This window comes from Octopus bimaculoides, chromosome 13 (assembly GCF_046866305.1).
Source record: "Octopus bimaculoides isolate indiv1 chromosome 13, ASM4686630v1, whole genome shotgun sequence".
Lineage (NCBI taxonomy): Eukaryota > Metazoa > Mollusca > Cephalopoda > Octopoda > Octopodidae > Octopus > Octopus bimaculoides.
This window is the reverse complement of record NC_142940.1, coordinates 4,666,211-4,673,710: the sequence shown is the minus strand read 5'-3', so window position 1 is coordinate 4,673,710 and position 7,500 is coordinate 4,666,211.

Here is a 7,500-nt window from a genome sequence, read left to right as displayed (position 1 = left end):
TTGACTCGTAGTGTGTATACACAGCTGTGTCTATCAATTAATATTGATCACTCAATAAAAGCTAATTTGCAAAGTAAGGGATGCGTGTTTTGAAGAAGTCAATATTATTTGCTGGGTTTGCATTCCTAATTCGTTGACTAGGTCCACAACAAATATATTGCAAAATTAAACAAAACTGTAAACATCCATCATTATCATCATCATCATCGTTTAACGTCCGATTTCCATGCTAGCATGGGTTGGACGATTTGACTGAGGACTGGTGAACCAGATGACTGCACCAGGCTCCAATCTGATCTGGCAGTGTTTCTACAGCTGGATGCCCTTCCTAACGCCAAGCACTCCGAGAGTGTAGTGGGTGCTTTTATGTGCCACCGGCACGAGGGCCAGTCTGGCAGTACTGGCAATGGCCACGCTCAAATGGTGTTCTTTACATGCCACACATTATATATATATATATATATATATATATATATATATATATATATATATATATACATATATAATACTTATATATACATTATATATATATATATATATACATATATATATATACATTATATATAAATATATATATATATATATATATATATATATATATACAGACATACATACATGCATACATTTGTATGTATGTATGTTCTAAAGCATGAGATATATAACTTATCTATTTCATCATTACTTTACTGCTGCTGCTACTACTACATACCATCATCACCACCACCACCGTCGCCACCGCCGCCACTGTTGCTCCTGCTCCTGCCACCATCACCCTAACTAGCTCCCTTCTGCCTTCCTTCTTTCTTTCTTTCCTTCTTTTTTTTGTTTTCTTTTCTTCCTTCCTTCCTTTACTCCTTCATTCTTTCTTTCTTTCTTTTTTTTATTCAACCTCTAAGCACCTACCCCTTTCATCCTCATCAGAAAATATCTTGCTCTCTCTCTCTCTCTCTCTCTCTCTCTCTCTCTCTTTTCGTTCTCCCATAACACTTCTTAATTCCTACAATTATCTGATAAACAAACGTACATTACAATAAGCAGTTGCTTACAGACATCAACCGATTCCACCGCGATTCCATGAGACTTACTCAAAGCTGACATTAGAGTCTGAACATATTGGAGAAATATGTTTAGCTACGATGAAGCAAAACCCGTAAAATGGTAGATTCTAATCAACTTGGTTTCTTTTATCAACAGGAAAGCATATTTCTTAGAATTTTAGTTTGGTTTTCTTTGGAATTTAGTCTGGATAAAAATCTTTCTCTTTCAATAAGTCTATAAAGAAATTTTTTATTGTTGTTTACTTTTGTTGTCTTTTTGCTTATGTGATTGTTTTGTTTTGTTTTATTTATTTATTTTTTTAAAATCATTTTTCAAAAAAACAGTTTTAAGGTGTAACATGTTTGACATGAATAAAACAGCAGGAAATATCGAAAATGGTAAAAAACAAAACAAAACAAAACGATTTAACAAGATCCAGATGAAATGCATACTTTGAAATATTTGTTTTCCTTTTCTTTGCAAAAATAACAATAAAAATAAAAATAAAATAATAAAGGAAAATGAAATAAATAAAAAGAAAAATGGGGTTACCCCCCACCACACAACAAAGAACAAAATTTCCCAGATAAATAGAAAATGGAAAATTTGAAATAAAATAGGAGAAAATTGCTTGGTGCAAGAATAATCTAACAACATCAAATTGTTTTCTCATCCTACATTTGTTTCTCATCAGAAAACGAAAGAACTTTAAGACAACAGGCAATGGTGTACCAAAGTTGTACCATTGAGAATTCAGGAAGTAGTTTGGGACATTATTCTTTCTAATTTTGGCACAAAGCCAGCAGTCTTGTGGAGATGTCAAGTACATTGATAGCTGCTGTTTGATTGGTGCTTTATCTTATTGACTCTGAAAGAATTTAAGAACAGGAACTCAAAGCTGGAAGAAATGATGCTAAGCATTTTCTCCATCAAACTAATGATTTTACCAGCTTGCCACCTTATCATCATCATCATCGTCATCATTCTCATTTAATGTCCACTTTCCATGCTGGCATGGGTAGGATGGTTTGAGTGAAAAATGGTAAGCTGGGAGATCTGACTTGGTATGGTTTCTACAGCTGGATGCCCTTGCTAATGCCAACCACACCAAGAGTGTAGTAGGTGCCAGTTAGGTTACACCCTCACTTGGCTTGACAGGTCTTCTCAAGCACGGTATGTAGTCAAAGGTCTTGGTCACTTGTCACTGCCTTTTCTACAATAGGGACTGGATAAAGTTAGTTGGGGACTGGGTTGAGTTAGCTGATTGCTTTGACCACAGGAAAAAGGCAAAGTCAACTGGGGCAGGATTTGAACTCAGAATCTGAGGATGGATGAAGCATTTCGCTCGACTTCTTAATGATTCTGCCAGCTCTTGCTGCCTTAAATTCTTATTTTGTTATTAAACATAGGTTATGTGTGTGTGCATGCATGTGTGTGTGCATGTGTGTGTGTGTGTGTGTGTGTGTGTGTGTGTGAGTGTGAGTGCATAGAAAAATAGAAAAAATGGTGATGATGATGATGATGTGTGGAAAGTAGAAAGAGTGTGACAAAAAGAGAGAGGGAAAGGGAAGCGAAGCAAAAGTGAGAGAATGAAGGAGAAAGCATGAGCAAGAAAGAAAGAGGAAGAGAAAGAGTGACTAAATGAGAGAGGGTGAGGGAGAAAGAAAGAGAGAGAGAGAGAGAGAGAGAGAGAGAGAGAAGGTGGGAGAGAGGGAATTCTAAAGGGAGATGAAGTTGGTCGTAAAAGTTCCAAATCTTGAATTAATTCTGTGATGTTTTGAACGACATAAACTGATGCCTTTCACAGTTGACAGCAAAAAAAAAAATGTTTCTAAAACAAAAAAAAAAGACGAATAAAACAAAAAGACAAAAACAAAATAATTAAAAAAACGTTAACGAATTTGTTTAATCCACAAAATAAATGGAGAAATATTCCTGGTATAAAGATTAGCGAGAAATGTTTATAAGTCGGGTGTTGTCCATTATGTGTTGGGTAACTTTAGAAGTCTGCTTGTGCCACCCTGGGTAATCACTGAGCTGCTTCAATCATTGGGCTGTGGTCATGCTGGGGCAACATCTTGAAGTGTTTAGCTGAACAGATCCACCCCAGGGCTTCACATTTTAAGCCCGGTATTATATATATACATGCATTTATATATATATATATATATATATATATATATATATATATATATATATATTTATATATATATATACATACATACACACACACACACACACACACACATATATATATATATATATATATATATATATATATATATATATGCACATACATATATATGTGTTTGTGTATGTATATATATATATATATATATATATATATATATGCACAGGCTATACTTATATTGTACTTGTACTTATATTGTTGACCTCAGAATGATGAAAGTTAAAACTGACTTTGGCAGGATTTGAAATCAGAATCTAAAGAGATGCAACAACTACCACCAGACATTTTGTTTGACACCTGAATGATTCTGCCAAATTATTGCCTTTCTTTGTCTAGCTGTTTCTAACACAGGCCCAAGGGCAAAAAGTCTGGAGAAGGGATCAAGTAATTTAATAGACCCCAGTCTAAAACAAGCCCCAGAATGGTGAAAGGTAAATTTGACTTAATTAGTATTTGAACACTGAATCTAAAGAAGTGGAATGACTACAAAGAGGCCTCTCTAATTATGCTATCTAATCTCTAACTAATTAATAAAAATGGTTGTGAATTGAACAGAATGAATAATTTATTAGTCATTAACTAAAATCTCTGCGCTGGAATTTTGCACAAGGTAACCAAATCAGAGTTGTACACCTTTAATTATTGACAGAATGAAATTACTAGTGCAAAAGCTTTATTCATGGGAAGAAACAATATTATTTGAACAAAATTTTCATTTTTCACGTTTCCATTCTTGTAGATGTTGCATTGTCAAAAAAGCTAAATTTTAAAGAGGATACATTATTTCCATTTGACGGATATTTGTCCTCATCTTGTTTGTTGTTAACACAATGTTTCAGCAGATATACCCTCCAGCCTTCATCAGGTGTCTTGGGGAAATTTCGAATCTGGGTTCTCATTTCTAAGGTATTTTTCGATGTTGTTGTTGTTATTATTATTATTATTATTATTATTATTATTATTATTATTATTATTATTATTATTATTATTATTATTATTATTATTATTATTATTCAGGGGCATATGGCATAATGGTTAAGAGCACGGGCTACTAACCTCAAGATTCTGAGTTCGATTCCAGGCAGTGACCTGAATAATAATAATAATAATAATATGTATCACTATCATTGGACCTTCCTGGCACCATATAGCAACAGTCGGGACACAAAACGCAACACCATCTGATTATTATGCAAATTTAGTTTAATTTTATTCAATTTTTCTCTGTATTCTATTCCAATATGAAGAGCAAGTCTTAAATGACTGAAACCAGCACAGATTTTCTTTCTGTTTTCCATTTTTAAGTCCCACAAACAGTTTCCGTTTGCCCCTAATTTTCTCAATAAGCACACACACGTTTCAAAGAATCAGCTATGTGAAGGGACCTAAAAAAGGAATGGGCACCATACTGGTGATTACATTAACCCTTTGACATTCAGATCACTTCATCAAATGTGATATTTATATCTTCACATTGTTTTGAATTAATCAGTCATTATCTCATGGCTTTCACATTTTGACGATGTGATTGTTTATTTCCAGAATGGCATTGTAGGGTATGCTCGACAGGCTGGATCTGGCCAGCAGTTTGAATATAAAATTGATAGAATATTTAGGATGCATTTGGCCAGTTTGAGTGCTAAAGGGTTAATCCTTTCACTAATCACATTGTGTACACCACAAAATAGGAACCAAGAAATACAGAATGGTAGAATTAGATCCTCAGGCACCAAATTCTCTGACACTAAAGCAAAAACAATATTTATAAGTCATTGTTATTAAAAGACTTGCATTTTTTTTTTCCTTTTCAGTTCAATATCTCCCCCCCCCCCCCCGTTGAATAAATAAATTAATAAATAAAATAAATGTGATTTATGAATGCTCACCATGTACGGAGGACAAAGGGTTAATTAGTTAGATTAGCTGGATTAACATGTTAAAAATTTGATATGGAAAACATGGACACACTGAATCAACAATTAGTTAAAGTTCCATCTCATTTACCAAAATCCAAATACCAAATAATTTCTCAACAAGAAAATTTAACCAATCAAATATCAAGGAATTTTTGCAAATAAAAAGAAATTATCATTGCTGTTGCTGTTGTTGTTGTTATAATTGTTATCCTTATTATTATTATTATTGGTGTTGTTGTTGTATTTCTTCTGGCATTTTATGTTTGGCGTTCAAGTTGCTTCAAAGTCCAAATTTGCCTTCCACCCTTCCAGTGTGGATGAAATAGAATACCAGTCAAATACTGGGGGCCAGCGTAACCAACTGTCCCACCCCACCTCGAAATTGCTGGCTTTGTGCCAAAATTACAAAGAATCATCATCATCATTTTAATTTTTATACCATGAAAATGCATTAATGCTGACTATTAGAATTTTCTCTCTTCTTGCTTTCAGCTGTTAATATTAATTCAATGGGAAAATTAACATTTCTTTAATTAAAACAGAAAAAATGCTACTAGAGATGATAATGGTGGTGGTGGTGGTGGTGGTAGTGATAACGATGATGATGGTGACGATGATATCAATCAAGCTAATGATCGATGTCACTTTTGAGGAATGGTAAAAGGAAAATTTGAAGAATTTGTAATATTCTTGCATCTCTTGAAGCCAATGTTAAACACAGAAAAAGAAGTCTTGCAAAATGGTAACAAAACCAGATTATTATTCTGTGAACTGGAATAACAACACCACAACGAATTTGACAGGCATTAATACCCATGATGTTGATGGTAATGATTCTGCTGCTGCTGCTGCCACTACTACTACTACTACTACTACTACTGCTGCTGCTGCTGCTGCTGCTGCTGCTACCAATAATAATAATAATATCTATCTATCTAGGTCGTCCCTCAGGATGCCCCAAATAATAACAATCCTTTTCATTATAGACACAAGGCCTGAAATTTGGAGTGGAGGAGCCAGTCGATTACATCGACCCCAGTGTTTAACTGGTACTCATTTCATCAACCCTGAGAGGCTGAAAGGCAAAGATGACCTCGGTGGAATTTGAACTCAGAATGTAAGGACGGACGAAATGCTGGTAAGCCTTTTGCCAGACATGCTAACGATTCTGCCAGCCTATTGCCTGAAATCATAATAATCCTTTCTACTAAAGGCACAAGGCCTGGAATTTTGGGGTAGGGGCATAGTCGATCACATCGACCCCAGTGTTTCACTGGTACTTAATTTATTGACCCTAAAAGGATGAAAAGAAAAGTTGACCTTGGGGGAATTTGAACTCAGGACGTAAAGACAGACAAAATACTGCGAAGCATTTTGCCTGGCAAGCTAACGATTCTGCCAGATCGTCGCCTGAATAATAATAATAATAACAATAATAATAATAATAATAATAATAATGATAAATGCCCGGATGCAGTACCAGGCAGTGACTCTCATGGTTTCTGATCTTAACTGATTGGAAGTGTTATCATGTACATTGTTTTGTCTTGGTATAAAAGATGGGCTACAGCAAATATTCTGCTCAATACCAAAGATTTGATTGCCAGTTGTTTGACCTTAGCCAGTTGAGCATGTCTCTTGGTGGCTGACGATATGTGCATCTCTGATCACGAACAGAAATAGTGGGGGAGCATCATAGCCATGTGTTGTGAGGAATTCTTTGGGGTTTGAATAATTCACCTCTTGAAACTTGGGTATTTCATTCATCATCCATAAACAACCCTTATTCAGGGACCTTTTGAGCAGAATGGACTACTCGACCTGAAGAAAATTCTAACTGGGCCCCACTTGCAAGGTCATGCGCTGTTTATCTTGATATGAGATCACTATGTCGTGAACGTATGGTTGTGATGCATGTGCTTGGTGTACCCTTGTCAGATAGGTTAGTCATAATGGGTATACTGGGCATCGTATATTTGTACCCCAGTGTCACTTTGATGGCATACACTGCTCTTTCACTAAATAATAATAATAATAATAATAATAATTATAATAATGATGATGATGATGATCTCAGATTTTGGCCCAAAATGTGTAATTCTGCGGGAAGATGCTGGTAGTTGTTTCATCGACTTTGAAAGGATGCAAGTTAAAATCAGCCTTGGCAGGATTTGAACTTAGAATGTGAAAACGGACAGAACACTGCTAAGCATTTTGCCCAGTGTGCTAATGATTCTGCCAGCTGAGAAATATTAACATCACACAACAAATCATACATTACCAATATAGCACGATGTTATGAAAAGAAAAAAGGGTGGGGTCTGTTATGAGAAGCGTAAAAAAGGGGGGTTCCCT